The sequence below is a fragment of the Spea bombifrons genome, chromosome 12 (assembly GCF_027358695.1).
Source record: "Spea bombifrons isolate aSpeBom1 chromosome 12, aSpeBom1.2.pri, whole genome shotgun sequence".
Classification (NCBI taxonomy): domain Eukaryota; kingdom Metazoa; phylum Chordata; class Amphibia; order Anura; family Pelobatidae; genus Spea; species Spea bombifrons.
The window spans coordinates 21,981,640-21,998,631 of NC_071098.1; the positions used below are offsets into that span (position 1 = coordinate 21,981,640).

General features: G+C 32.6%; 1 protein-coding gene across 1 annotated transcript in view; it reads left to right on the top strand.

The window, feature by feature from the left end:
- Positions 1–2,352: 2,352 nt before the first annotated feature.
- LOC128470478 (netrin-1-like) overlaps positions 2,353–16,992 on the top strand; it is a 55,544-nt gene continuing 40,904 nt past the window's right edge. The window contains exon 1 of the mRNA XM_053452373.1: positions 2,353–2,620. The gene's annotated coding sequence lies outside the window, so the exon portion shown is untranslated. The remainder of the gene's footprint in view (positions 2,621–16,992) is intronic.

The following is a 16,992-nucleotide window of genomic DNA, read 5'->3' on the forward strand; positions in this document are numbered from 1 at the left end:
CTTTATTTTTAAGCAAAGAAGTTGCTTATATAGTTCAAAAAACTATATATTTTTGGAGGCCATGGTCTGTAACTATGCTGTGGCCTTGACAGAGTTCTTTTCTAACTCCAGACAAACTTCTCTGGAATTCAACACTGTCATTCATGCTGTCATTGAACGGCGCAGCAAACCACACCAGGGGATTAATGTATACATTGTAGCGATGCACTACTACTATCGACATGGACATGGCCCAACACTAATTTCACCAAACTATTTAACAGTTCTGTTATACAAAAGAATGCAAGTATGTTTCTCTTATAAGTAAAGCCCTGCATTATTCCTATGACACTACCACTAACAGTCTCGGCGGTTTCGTTTTTCTACTTTTTTTAAATCTGCGACTGATTCTGTCTATAAATGTCTGAGCTAGACCTCAGTGTTTGCCATAGGATTCTAAATTCAGGATTCCTGCCAAGATCTTGTAGCACATGATTTTCTATAATATATGTACTAATATAAAGGTAAAAGATAATTATTTCAATAATATATAGATTTAGAGACACTCAGTAACATATTCTGGGCTAGGCTGGCTTGGCCTAGGATGGTAGGGGCAGGTTTACTTTTTTTTTGCAATAAGACCCTGTGATGTTGTGTATAGGTGGTTCCCTGAAGAAAGGGTTAACTGCTTACAAGAGTCTAAGCCCAGTACTCCAATCTAGTTACTGGGGCTTAAAACAAACACACCTTCACTTCCTCTCTTCCATTTGTGGATCTCATAGAGGCTGTGACAACAAGCCTGGGTTTATGTTGTTTGGAAGCCTTTTATTTTGCCCTTAAGTGGAGGTGAGGTTTTGTTATATGTGTGACCTGTATATTTTATGTCACTGTGAATGTAACGGTGTTGCATAATTTGTATGCTAAGAAGAGTTGGGAACTCCATACATAAAATATATATTTGGTTGGTGTTCCATCCAACAAGGTCCGCAGATCCCCCATTAGGAGCTGCTCAGTGGGCTAGTTACTTGGGAGATCTCTGATCTCCCCAACTTACCCATTCAGTCTATGGTGGGATGCGCCAGGATATGATGTCATATTTAGCATGAAGGCATTCTATATTTAGTAAATAGTATGTACTATTACATACATTTATAAAGGAATAAGCAGTGGTTACAAGTTGTTCCCAATTGGAAGGCCTCATCTTTCTGTGCTCTTCTTTTCTACTTCTAGTTATTCTTTTTGTTTAAAATTTTGTAGTTTACACAATGTTATACAATTGCATGATTATATAAAAGGACATTGCTAGAAAGGTTATTTTAAAATTTGCCATATAATTATGACACTAATTTGATGTGCTCCTAATGTTATTTTTTTTTAACCCCTATACTGGCCTTGTATGTTCATGAAAACGTGCATAGACGAAGCACACATGTAAGTGGTATCACATTTTTCAATATGATATTAAAATTAATTTTAAATATTGCATAGTCATATTTTGCATGACAAATCTATTGGTTTAGGGAACAATAAACTGTATTTTAAAACCCATAAATTCCCAGTGTGTACTGTACATTTTACATAATTTTGATTTATGCATTACCTTCACCCCACATATGTGAAAGCAAATTGTTATTTCATGTTTTCAAAAGCCAAGCAAAAACTTGTTTAAGGTGTTGTAATAAGTTAGCATATGAGTACAATGTGCTTTTCTAGCAGTGATCTTTCAGAATAATTTTTCTGTAATTTTTTTTAAATCATGAATTTAAATCCAAATGATAAATATTCACACAAAAATGAATAGAAAGGCATAATAATAAAAAATAATAGTGTTAAAATGATGAGACCAACTTGTATTGTAAATGTATCTCATAGGTAAGACACATTCATGGATAGCGACCTAAAACAGCTATTGATTGGTTTGTATGGCAGTGATTATATTGTGTAACAATCACAGTGATCATTGAAATCATAGAAATCCTTGCTTTAATTGTAAATACTTAGAGTTTTGGTGCACTGTTTATAACATTATCAACAAAATCTTTTTATTATTATTAATATATTATTATTATTATTATTATTATTATTATTATTCTGCAGCACTGGATGGTGGTGCAGAAATATGTAAATCAGATTAACATTGTCTGGACTGTCAAACATATGCTTGACAACTGAAGTTGTTAAAATGACATGAGATCATAGTCCCAAAAGGATATTTACTAAGCCATCACCTTTGCTGTTTCCCCCCATCTGTCTTTCTCCTTCTTTCCTTCTTTTTCCTCTCTCTCCCCTTCTGGGAGACGCATGCTGCTCTTAACTCCACCCTCCCCTCCTATGATGTAACTACTTTGTGTCTGTGAATGGTGCTGCCAACCGACCCCTGGATTCAATAAAACCATCCCTTCTCCAAAGGGTGAGCTCTCCATATATTTCTGGGTGGAAAGGAGAAAAAAAAAAGCACTTGAAGTCTACTTTCAATACCCATTCAAACCCTATGCTGCGTTTGACACACTCCCAGTAATGGAGTGAAAAAAAAGAAAGTTTCCTGACTGATTTCAACCAAATTTGGTGATTTTAAACCAAATTACAGAAAATTAAAAACCCTGTACGGGAAACTTTAATGAAAACAGATGTCAACAAAATGGTAAGTGTCAGATGCTGCTTTGTGATATTTTTTGCTTTGCATAAACCAATTGGTTTTGTTTATTATTCTTACAATTTCTGTCTTCACTTGGTTAACTCCTTGATGTTTTTTATGTGTAGATTCCAAGTGATTTGCCCCAGTTTAGCATAACTAATAACTCTGATGTAATAGTTTAATAAATCATCCCAAACTTTACAGCACAATGACTTAAGGATATCATGGGGTTGAAGAAAATCAACATTAATGCACTTAAATAGGAAAAAAATGTAATTTAAAGTAGCTCAGATTGTCAATTATGTACCTTGCATTTCCTAATGCTAATCCCGACATTAATAAATAATGTTTTATCAGTTTCTCAGGTGCAATTTCTCACTGGTATAGAATTCAGTATAGGTGAAGGGACTGATAAAGTTCTACTACTGTAATTCTGTGGCTTTTGTAGTTTTTCTGTGTACTTTGTTAAATGGCATTGAACATTTCATTTGTAGTTAATAATTAAAAAAAAAAAACATTTTAATGCAGCGTATAAAACTAAATTCAACAACAATAACTACAGTTTCATTTTAACTAGATATTTACTTTTAAGTGCAAATATTTCATAACTTTTTTTTAAATGGGCTTCATTTGAGCTGGTTTATTTATCCAAATAAAATCCAAACGTTACATTTTTTTGACCCAGGGTTATTGTCTAAGTAAACAAAGACCCTGTGAATAGTAACATTTATTTTTAAAAGTGCGGTGCAAATTTAATGTTGCAATTATATATATATATATATATATATATATATATATATATATATATTTAACACATATCAAATGATGGTAATATCAGATCTATGCTCATTCTATTTTTTATTGTTTTTCCTAATCTTTCTAACACTAGTATGTTGCTTAAATAAGTGATATTTATTTTATTTGTATTGCCACTTTGATATATATTATACAAACCAGAAGTTTTATACAGCTTTACTTAGCTAGTTAATATATTAACTCCATTATCATGGAATGGAGCTTCAAAGCGTAAATCAGACTTAATCAGTCACTTGGATGATGTTTGGATAGCTGGTTAATCAAACAATGATGATACCAATGGAGGTATTTCATTATCTACATACAATTGGCAATCGCCATTTAATGCAAATAGATCAATATATATATATATATATATATATATATAAATATATATATATATTTATATATATATATATATATATATATTTATATATATATATATATATATATATATATATATATATATATATATATATATATATATATATATATACTTAAACGCAAACTAATTGTGTTATTTAAAGGACCAGACATTTATAACTCTACGTTAGTGTATCAATCTGCAGCCATTAAAACAAATTTACAGGAATGCAGTTTACAGTAGCACATAACAAAAGTACTGACATATTAATTATGAGACTCCCCTGCTCTAAATGCACGGATGATACAGTCTTTAAACATAAACATCTTTATGCTTGTTACTGAAACCTCATTCTGTTAAATGTATAACACGTGACATTACAGTTAACCACAACAGAAGTGATTTACTCTATAGAATGAAGACCAAAAATAAAAACCTGTTATTAATTTTAAGAAAAATGTCATAGACAATCGCTGCTGTTGCCTAACACTATGTTATTTTACTTAAACATATTGTATATATATATACTAGTTTATAAAAATTCTTTTTTGTTTATGTTGTAAGAGCTCTGGGAAGTTCATTCTTCCCACTACCTACCTGTATTGGACTATTTGTATTTGTGAGTTCTTTTGGTTTTTTTTGACAATTAACAATTGATCCAGTGCTAAAAAACTGCATGGGCTGTTAAAGCATCTGTGTGTAGAATTTTGGTTATGCTGTGATTATGTTAAACATGCAGAGTTACAAGGTGATTTTAAAGAAGATCACTTGGTAAGATGTTGTGTTACTTGGTAAAGCTAAAGTGATCCCGGAAATGGCTGTGTTTTTCTGTATGTAAATGTCCCTCTTGCGTGTCTGAGAAAGTGTACAGTACTGGAAGACGCAGCGCAGAATTCAGACAGTTTCCATTCTCTTTAGAACTTGGCAACATTTCTTAAATCTTTAACATCCTATTTTCTAACCAAGGCATTGATCGTTTCAAATGGAAGCGGTGTGACAGTAATACAAGTGCATCATCGACCTCCCAAAAGGAAAAAAAAAACAAATCATCAAGCACATTGAGTCTAATTCTGTTGCGGGTTGCCTATTAACGAGGAGAAATGTAATACTTTTACACAGATCCTTTCTGCTTAATTAAAAGAATTAGGCACTACAAAAAAAATTCACTATTGTAAATTACACTTTGTTTTGCTATAGTTTAGTTTTTCTCGTAATCACATCCATTGTAATCATCATTTGAAAGTGTTGAAAATTTACTTTATGCTATAATTGGTGCACCTAGTTGTTACGCAGTAAAATTCCACCCAGGTCAAGAAAGAATAATCACATAAATATATGCATAGGAACGCAGTAGGTCAGAAGGGCCATGTTCTATTGAGCTTGCATTTGGTATTCATTTTACTGTAGATGAGCAGCTGTATCTTTATTTTAATTAAGAAAAGGGATTCAGAATATTATCTACATAACAGCTTCATTTCACAAATATACATGCATAAAACGCAGAAGATAATACTAGGGTTTGTTACGTTGCAAACGCATGGAAAAAATGCGCCATCGCATAAATTACAGAAGAGGAAGAATAAAAATAAAAGTTCTTAGAAAAAAAGAATATACTTTCACATGACCTTAAGGCCACTATTTAAAATTATTCTACCATCCTACTGTATACCATATATTGTTGAGAACTTCTATCTATCGTCAGTTTCTTGGGCCATGTCTTCCTTTGTTTATACAGGACTTATCTTCCAGGTGGTGAAGTTAGCAAGCTGAGCAGTTGTTATGTTTTTACTGCCAACTCATAGCAGTCTTCTTAACAAGAAATTTGTTTACAACATTCTGAAAAAAACCTTAATGACCTATGTATTCAATTGCCCATCTTTTCCCCTATCATTCTTCCTTATCCAAACTCCCTGGTTTATAATACTTAGAGTCTAGACAGTGTGAGTAAGCCAAACTGATTACTTAAGTGTAAATATCCATTATGCTTTAAAACAGGTTATATCCCCATAATGTTGACTATCTTTTGTTTTTTATCCATAAACAGCTAGTGAGACCGTTGACCGTCCGTGACCAATTATGTTGTAGGTTCTCATAAATTATGATAAAATAAAACATCAAATCATTATATATACGAAAAATAACAGTCCTGAACTTGAAAGGTTATTATTAGTTTCCTTTTTATTTCTAGAATGCCAGCAGATCGCATTGCGTTGAAATTTATATAACATTAACATTCGTAAGAAATATATATTGTTGCAACATACGTTAAATGAAATCAGGGCTATCCTGGATTTTAAGTAATGCTTAGATCATTAATGATAAACATGGTTTATCAGTTTGTGTAAGTTATACTTACATAATATTATACTTGAATATAAAAATAGAATGAGTCTTCAACCAAAATTAACCCCTTAATGACAAAGACTGTACATGGGCTCAAAATGCATTGTTTTCAATTGGTTTAGGGGCCGCCCATTGTCCTTAAGGGGTTAGTGGGTATGCGTTTTTTGTTGTTGATCAGGTGTATGTGTAGTCACATGCCCTATTTTCTACAAATATTTTGGTAGTAATATGTTTATTTTGCTAGCCAAAGAAATTGTACTTGCACCAGAAATAACTGACTGTTAACAATCTGTTTAATCCCAATTAGAAACTAAGATTAGTATCACCTGCAAGGTTAAAGAGTTAAGTAATTAAGTTCCAAGTGTAGTTTTTTCTACATCATGGACACCGGTATATCTGTTTCAGATAGCACTGACCCTTCTATATTTGCTCTAAGCATTGTTCAATGTAAAATGGTAAATAAAATGTCAACACAAGTGATTCCTACAAATTGGATGAGCAATATGTGCCTTGAGAACCTTCAAAGTGCTCTAATTTTATCTTAAGTGCCCTAGACAATCTTTCTAATCTTTGTATTGTTCCATTTATCTCAATGCACAAGCAGAGCAAGTAAGCAAATACTTGTAATATTATGCCCCTTGCACAAAATATAGTTATATAGAAAAGCAATAGTAATAGTAATCATTTAGTAAGCACAATTTACAGAATATCTTTCTTTAATTTTAGTTATCACGTGTTATATAAATTATAGAATTTAGTAGCCTGGTGGGGTGGGCAGCAATTCACTAGTAGATGAATATGAGAGAAGGAAAACGCCTGTGCTGTGAAATGCGACGTATTCATTTATCCGTAAGTAAACTATTCGGGATAACCAGAAATTCCCCAGTCTTTTGACATTTAATAACGATTTGATTGAGTACAACGGGGTTAATTCACTGTATTCCCAAAACATGAGCAGATCTATAGCTTCCTAAAATACCATACTAAATTCCATATTATGTAGGATAAAAATACTAAGGGATCTTAATATATATATTGGAGGAAAAAAGAGGTTAGATGTATGAGAAGCATTTAAATACTTAAGGAATATGTGATGGAGGTTTATTTCAGAGGAGGAATGTTCGACCAAAAGGCCAAAAACTAAAACTAGAGGGCCAGAGGCTTAGATGTAAAGCAAGGTAGTTTCCTTTTACTACTAGGGTGGAAGATAAAGGAACAGCCTCCCATCAGAAGTGGTAGAGGCTAATAGAGCGAGGGAATTTAAACATGCATGGACTATGGTATAACGCTTTCCTGAATCTAAGATGAGTCCAAGGATTGATTAAGTTCTGAGACTCTACATGAGGAAGAGTAAATGGGCTGGAATAAGACTGGAATAAGACTGGAATATTTCGAACCCTAATTATGTCCAATTAGATGCTATTCCTTTTAAAGACTGGACTAGCAGAACAAATTAAAATGCTTGTTTTATATATGTACCTAGTGTTATTTTTTTGTTTTCAGCATGTATAAAACTGCCTGGTTGGATTTTGTATATAAGACACAATTACAACTTCATTTCAACAGCACGGAGTAGCAATGGATTCTAGAACAACCAAGTAGTTTATATGACAGAGCATATTTACTTTTGAAAGTTCTTCGTTTTTTCTTGTGGCTATAAGTAATTGTTTTATCAGTGCAGGCACTAATTGTGACACATGTGACATCTGCACTGCGTTTTACAGATATGGATATGTACAAACTCCTTTAGATTTTGGATTAAATATACTGGAGACCGTATCCTGCTGCCGAACACATAATGGCCACAAGACCATTGCGAGGTCATTTTCTTTTTAACCCCTTTTTAACCCCATTGAAAACAATGCATTTTGAGCCCGTACATGTACGGGCTTTATCATTAAGGGGTTAAATGTTAGCGTAATTGATATTGTATATAAATAGCAACTGTGCTGGCATAAATGTATCATTTTGTAAATATGTACAAATGTAATTAAAATAATAACAATAGTAATAATAATAATAACAATAATAATAATAATATATGTAATTTTTGGTATTTGCACATAGAGTATAATAAATAAATGTTGTATTTAAGTCTGGGCAATCTATGAATGAAGTAGTTGCATTATCCACCATTTGGGTTAGTCAACATTTTAAATATGTAGAGCTCTGGAACTTATGTTTAAGATAGTGTCCTTTCCTCTGTGAAACCTTGCCCAGTTTTAACCCCTTAAGGACAATGGGCGGTCCCTAAACCCATTGAAAACAATGCATTTTGAGCCCGTACATGTACGGGCTTTGTCATTAAGGGGTTAATAAGATTTGGTGTGAATTGATCTTGGAAATAAGGGGCATTAAGGCACACTGGGAGAACTATGAGAGCTTCAAAGGCTTGTCGTATATGCAAAGTGAAAACAAGCAACATCAAATAGCATTCTAATGCCTAATATTAACCCCTTTAATGCATTATTAAGTAGATGTAAAGAAGCAGAAATATTTTTTTTAGATTTATTTTAGTTAAGTGATGTGTTACTCGTAATTTCATATATATATTTCAAATACTCAAATATTTTCAAAATTAAATTTCTACTTTTATATTCATCAAAGTGGTTGGAGTAAAAATAAAATGCACTGTAAAATGATGTGTTACAAACGGCACGTCTAACGTGTAGCATGTCAGTATGATGAATAGCTCATTTATACTGCAATTGTGTTTGACAGTGAACACATTTAAACATCCGCTTAACTAACTGCAGTGTAAAAATGACTATATACAAGGCTGTTTTTTTTTATCAAGTGAAGGCGCTCTGCTGTCCCAGGGGCCCTGCTATTCCCAGGGGCCCACAGCTGTCCTTCTCCTTCACTTGTGTCTTTTAATACTCAAGCACCAGCTACTGAAAAAGGATTGGAAGCCTATGAGACAAAATTTTAGGAAATAAAATAGATCTTCCTCTTTGGAATTCAAACTCGATTGAGCTCGAAAACTTATAGTTACATTTTCTTTCTGCTTTGAGATTGGAATGTAATAACATTAATGTCAATAGATTAGCAAGCTGCATTTTTAGAGAACATGTAAGGGTTAACGCTTCAATTCTATGGTCCTGCAAGATATCTCATTGTACAGCGCTGTGTAATATAACAACGCTATATAAAACAATTATAATAACAATATTGTTAATATCTACCATTAGATTTTGTTTTCAATATTGTATTGAGTCTGCTGTTTTTGCTATTGTTTGATATACTAAATGTTACTTATGCTCGCTAAATAATCGTACTAATACTCAAGACGCAAGCTAGTGGATATATTAAAGGTAAAAAAATTGTAACTATGTCTGTTAACCCTTTATTTATATTTTCTTCCAGCTAGACTGTAGACAATGATTTCTGTGAGTAGAAAGGCTTCCTAAATATTAAAATAATTTAAAATAATTTTAAGATTACATGTTTCTTAAATCTGTAAAGCTGAACGAAAACAACAAACAACGTTAATCTCCATACATAAATAATTGTATCTCTTAGGTTAAACGTTTCTATACAATAAGTTAGCATCAGTTTAGCTTACTGTGTCCTTAACTTTGCACTTATTTAGTATGGGTTTGAGTTGTGTATTTTAATGGCAAATTTTGCTTGTTTTTTTTTTTAACAATTGGAGACGTGTGGATCGATGACCAAAACATTTCAACTTACCTTTCGTTGTAAAAAAAATCATGCTGACTTTATGCCTTAGTGCTTTGAGAAATTAATCCCAATGTGCTGTCCTTTTCTTAATAGTCACAAATTATGCTAATATTAGATCTCTCTTGCTCTCTCTCTCTAATTTATATATATATATATATATATATATATATATATATATATATATATATTTATAATCAGAAATGTTTATTGTTATATTACTGAAAGCCCAGCTTATATCAAACATGCATTTATACCTGCTTATACCAGATTAAGAAACATTATTGGAAAACATTGGAAATTCCCTTTTTGGTAATGAACTGGTTAGGTTCCAGTTTCATACAGTTCTGGATCTTCTCTCTTATTTGTAGGATTAATGTGTGCGGTCAAAAAGATTAGTATGTTTTCCCAGTGAATAGGCATAACTTAGATGAGAATTATTTTGCAGAGACTACATTGACATATTGGTTCAAGCTGCTTAATTTTCGACAATCCAATAAAACAGTGGTTCACTATTATAATCGTTTCAGACTGCTTGACTTAGTATGAAACATTCAAATAATGTTTGCAGTCATCTTTAAATATATCCTTAATGTTTGATTTCTTTTTACAATCATCTTTTGCAGGAAATTGACTTTCCAAAGCCACATCTACAAGTAAAAATGCTCTTGGTTGATTTACATAGACCTGTTTCATTAACGTGTGCTGACACACAGATATTACACAAAATGTCAGTGTCATTTTAAAACAATATTATATACAGTTCATGTAGTTTATAAAATTCTAATCTAGATGGATTTTAAAATAAGATGGGTGGATAATAAAATAAGTAACCTTAACTATTGACTAACCTTAAAAGTTCTGTAGTGTTTGCACTATGACCTTATGATGTTAGTTTTTAACCCCTTAAGGACAATGGGTGGTCCCTAAACCCATTTAAAACAATGCATTTTGAGCCCGTACATGTATGGGCTTTGTCATTAAGGGGTTAAACTGGGATGAAACCATCTTGCAAAATGAATACATCTTACTACTGGGGGGGCTTAGAGATTGACATACCATAATTAGTTTTTTGTAATGTTTTTTGCACTGTCCTAGGTTGAAACCAGTATGTTTTTTTTCTGGCTAGTCTAATCTTGACAGTAAATTTGTTCAAACCCTGATGCCTTGACATATGTGGAAATATAACTGCATAGTGACCAAAGGACAGTGTAAAGATAACATGTATGGGACACAGCCTCTTAGATAACTCAATATATTTATTTATATATCTGTGTATCTATCTACCCCCCCCAAAAAAACAATCTTTTAAGTACAGGTAAATACAAAATGTATTTTGCTTTACTTGAACAATATTGAAATTTAGTTAATCCAACACTACTCTAAAATCATAATAATGCAAATAATTATATTTTGCTTTACTAATATTACAAGTACAATATTGCGCTAAAGAGGAAAAAATAATAATAAAAAACAACATTTTAAAAAGATGAATTTTAATTTCACTGATTTATTTTTTACTACGTGTTAACAGAACAGTGGTTTGAGAACCAACAGCATTCCATCACATGGGAAAAACCCTATAATGGATTTTATTAAAAAGGATCCTATATGACACATATGGAGCGGTAAATTCCAGAGAGAGAGCTAGTAAATGAAAAATAGAAATATGGTGCAAATCAAAAGACTATCATAGTGAAAAGGGTAACCTTTTTTAATACCTGAACTCATTTACTTTATAAACAAAATCAATGTCCTGTGTGTTAAAATTGTAAATTACCCTGTGGCTTTTTAGTTGATTTTTGAACTAATTTTCAGTTGCAGTTTATTTATAATAAACTGTAAAAGATAATGTAAATTATTCTGAAATAAAAACAATTCAGACAACAGTGAGATTTTAACTTAAGTTTTAGTTTATCAGTTACATATGGTTGTAGGGTATGTTGTAGGGTGAAGAGTAATTTAAAAAATACTGTTAAAAAGTTTTTTGGTGATGAATTATTAACTTTATTTATGTTATATTGTCTATTTGGTCTTGTTTCACTTAACGCACAAAGAGATCTAAAAGCACTCCATGAATTAATTCCTAGTCTTGCATTGTATGGGAGACTAGATATCTATTTACCTATATTATTATTATTATCTTTCCTTTATATAGCGCCAACAATTTATGCAGCGCTTAATACAATACATAAATTCAAAGGGTATGACAAGACAAGAATTGACAGACTAAGACAAACCGATACATTAGGTGGAGAGAGCCCTGCTCGCAAGCTTACAATCTTAAGATTGTATCTCTGATAAACAGTGGGTTCTAATGAACATATAGCGTGTATTTAAAGTGTATTTTTTAGTAAAAAAAACCTTTCATATGTTTTCTACATAATGCATACCTTATTAAATGTATCTTTATTTAGTTTTTGTACACATTATATAAGTTGTGAGTTGTGTTCTGTTTTTTTTTAATTGTGAATATTTGTATAGTGCTTCACTAGCCTCTTAATACTTTGTTTTGATATATTACAGCCAGTTTTATTATGAGCATTATTTAAAATGAGACAAATTATATCATTGAATACTGACTTGACCTTACAATGTTTACATTTCTTTTTCTCTTCAAATCATCTAGTTAATTGTGTAATATAAGACGTGTATGTGCCAGTTGTGTATTATTGCTGCAAAAATGAGCTGTCAAGGGAAATGTGAGACATCTTATCTACAGAGACACAGCAGGAAATAACTGTTTGATTGACAAGCCAATAGTCCACTTTTAATGTCTGATCTAAACTATTAGCGCTCTTCATTGCAATTTCCAGTTTGTGGGTGTGCAATGTTTTATTTCGTGTGATATAATTACACTTTATGAAATGAAACATTAGGTGGACACCTAGATTTCATCTTAAGTGATACTACAAGGGACAACCACTACAGACGATGGTCTCAAAAGAAGGATTAATGAGTCTAGAAAGTCAAAGTCTGTTTTTAAATTAATATATGATGAATTGTTTTATAGGTTGGTTTTCCATAAAGCTCTTGCATATCTTATGTATTTTATTAGACTTTAGTGTAATAAATCACTGAAAAGATCACGCATGCAAATATTTAATTAATTCTTATATGCTGGTAGGCAAGATAATTATTAGAGAAATAGTCAGTTTTTCTTTCATTTTTTTTAATTCCTCATTTGATTATCATTTCATTACCCTTCAAAATGTTGACTCATTTCTATAGAAGAATGTAAAGTACTCACATTGGTATAATATAAAGGGGTAAACATATAGAACTCTGCTATCTATAATATCCTTTAATCAATAGAACTGGCATTGCATTGAATTTACCTTGAAAGTTGTGATCACCAAAATGGCAGAAAAAAGGTTACATGACAGGCAACTGAGTTGTTATAAATCACTAGGAATAAACATTGCAAGCATGTAGGTGCTGGCAGAGATGTCTGTTATGGTGCGAGACGTTTTCAGAACAGTTAACAATGTCTGGTATCCAGTTAACTAAACATTTTTTTAGAGCAGCTATGAGAGATCACGGTAAGTACCAATTTACTTAAATAAACTGTCTCTATATGTACTTTATTTACTTGCTTGAAGTTTTCCAACATCTGTCCTAAACTGGTTTTTGGGACTTTGTTCATCTGGATTGTAAAATCCAGGCTTGAAGTTACGGTTTGTAATACTCGTGTAATGTGTATTAAAGAATTCTGGGGATTAAACAACATTTTCAAATGACACACAAAATACCGGGTGCAAGGATGTAAAAAAACCGAAGTCAAATGTTAAGATTCAACTGATTTGTACGTTAACTATCCTGAGAGCAGCATAAGTGAATATGACATTCAATTGTTTTAATCCAAAATAATGATTTAACCTAAATATTCCAATTTACATATATTTGACACAAACATTCTAAATTTTAAGCAACTCATAGAGCGATTGGCACTTTATGTGTTAACACGAAGCTACATCAGTAAACTTAACAGAATGTACATCTGCTTAAAACAGACATAGATTTTATTCCTTCATAAAATAGATAATATAGATTACTTTTATTCTTACATCCTACAACATCTGGCATACCACATAAATGTGTTGCATAAAAGCATGAAATTTAAGGGAATGAGAGTAAGATATGTAGATCTCTTTAACTGATAACTTTTTACATGCATGAGGATTTTTAAAATAAACACAGACAGCTTAATCACGCGGGGAGCAGAGAGATTTTCTGTGGTTGTCAATGAAATTCCTTGAACAAAAACATGGACTCCAGTTGGTTCCCGACACCAAATTCTGGGAATACATATAGAAATTAAACTAGACCAACACAAAATATATGTTAAAAACCACAAATTCTGTGCCAGCCACACGATACGTGGCCAAGCCAAGATACCAACTATGTATCTTATACATGGTGACATGCATGGTCGTTTCTTGTGCTGACCAGAAGCCATCTTCCCCCTCCCAGCGAATGTCTTGCATTTTTAACTGCACATGAGACTTCAGTTTAGGAGAGGAAAGCCTTGAGAAAAATATTAGAGTATGGCTTTCTTTGTATGGAACAGAATGCTGCAGATTAGGGTCAGCTTCTCGGAGACTAAAAAATCTGATCCCTACCTTTAGCCACAGATGTCGCTCGTATGGACCTTTAACTCCTGACGGCAAAACTCCGCCTGTGGAGACCATTGGTCTACCTGCTCCAGGAGTTAAAGGTCCGTACGAGCGACCAATAGAGTCACTCGTACAAGCCTTTAACTCATTGTCAACTGAATTTAGTTTTTATAGCATCATTCTTGCAAATTACTGCATTTGTTCTGCCAAAATATTTGTTATTTGAACATAATTTAGGAGCAGCATTCTACATGAAGCCATCCTTGTTATTTTATGTTATCAAATTTCTTTGGTGTTCACATTTATGTTGAGCTGCCATGTGCATTCAGATTGTTATCCATTCCTTTTGCATTTATTGACATAGTCACCTGGAACATTGAAATACATGTGTCTTATTTTAGCATCACCACGTAAGTCATGTCAAGAATGCAAAAAGCCTGCTCATTAAAAGAAATACCTACTGAGTATTTTGTTGTATGAGTAACTAGCAGATATCTGTGACAATTTTTTCTTACTTCATTCCTTACCAGCTCTTCCTCTAAGCCTAATTTAAGACTGCTTCTTAGATGGAGGTGTTACATGATACACCGTCTTTTATATCACTGGCAACGGTCATTTCCTACGGGCAGCAAGATGAAAATTTCTCAGAAGGATATAATAGTATCTTTAAAAACTTGAGATAAGTCATGATATTATTTGTCTCCACCATGTTTGTTTCAAGAATATGTAGGCTCCAGGGCCGGCCTTAGGGGTGTGTGACCTATGCGGCCGCACAGGCGCCATGGCAACAGGGGCGCCTGCCAGGGACTTAAATTAAAACATCGGGTTTTTTTTTGTTTGTTTTTTAAACTTTATTTAACATCCTCCATGTTAAATAAAGTTTTTTTTACTTTATTTAACATGGAGGATGTTAAATAAAGTTAAAACAACACAAAAAAACAATGTTTTAATTTAAGTCCCGGGCAGAATGATTCTATATTAAATGTGTCTATAGTTTGGCCGATGTGGAGGTACACAAGGTTATCTCTTAACAATGTATTTGGTGGATATTATTTTATGCATGCTCTGATTTTTTTTTGCCACTTGTCAAGTTCAGCATATTTAAGCCAATAACCATGAAATTTAAATTGATTTAGAAACATAGCATTTGGCTTTCAACATGATGTTGCCCTGGGCATAGTATATAGTAAGGAAACTGATCTATCTAGATCAGTTCCAAAAATATATATATCTTACAAAATCAGTACCTGTCTTAGCCTTAAGGTGTTCCATTTAGTCACAATTATGAAAGACGGTTTGTTTTTTTTCAAGAGAACAATGTGTTTAAAACATAAAAACAGTACAACCCAGCACAAAAATCACTGTATTTCTCGCCTGATCTCCGAGCAATAAAGTTAATTTGATCTTATTAAAGCGCTCAGTTGCTTTAGCGTTTTATAAATACTTACATAATATGCATTAATATTATGCTTGTTATTGAGAGCTTTTTAAGTTAAAAACTAATAAGTCATAATATATTATTTTCTAAATTTTACTACTTGAAATGTAAGAAAAAAACATTTCTGTCCAGAAGAATATACAGAGATATTCAGATCAGTGATTTGGCTTGGACAATACTGCTACAGAAACTTGGCAAGATATGAAACAAAGCTAAATAAAGGGGCTTTTGTATTTTAAATTTCATTTTTGAACTGATAGAAACAATATGGCTTGTAATCACTTCCAATAAGAAACACAGAACACTTGTAAGTGAATAAATGATTTACTGACCTGACGAGCTCTGAAAGATCTCATTTGCTAACTAAATATCAGTTATATATTGCTTAGCCATTCACCACAGCGTCTGCATTTTATGTTCCATAGGGAATATAAAAAAGAGGTATTGTGTTTTTGCCTGTTATGTGCCTCTCTCCCTCTCGCTGTCATTGATTATGGTTGCTCCTTCATGGCCATGTAGCACAGGTCTCGTGTTACTACCTTGTGCAACCATTCAGAGGGCTACTATAACCTGGTGCTCTGGGCAGTGCAATTGCATGAGGTTACATCAGGTATAGAAGCAAGAAGATCGGTGCTAAGGATATTTCATTCCTTCATTTCATTAAAGTTTAAAGTCTTAATTTGCACTTTTTTAATGCAAATATTTTTGTTTGTAATTTACAAAGGCCACTCGTTTATGTTAAGTCACAAACTGCTTAACGTTAACACCAGGTTGTTGAACTTGAGATTTGTGGCTCAAAACAGCTAAAGGAAATAAAGCTATCAAGTAGTCGGCAAACTGCTTGGCTTAGGTTTTGTTCGCTGTGAAACAGTCATAATGGCCCCCTGTCTAGAATCCTCGCTTACTCAGTTCTCAGGAGGTTTGCTTTCTTTATGTGTCAAAAATTTCTACCAGATTTAACATGTAGTCATGGTGCACCACCGGGAGAACACTCATGCGGACAGTCAGAAGTAGGAAGTAGGGGTAGCTTTAAGTCCTATAATGCATTCCAAAAGCATTCTCTTTATTGAATCCATTTAACTTTTTCTTTAAAAACACTATATTTGTATTAATATAAATTCATTGAGCTCTGTATTAGGACTTG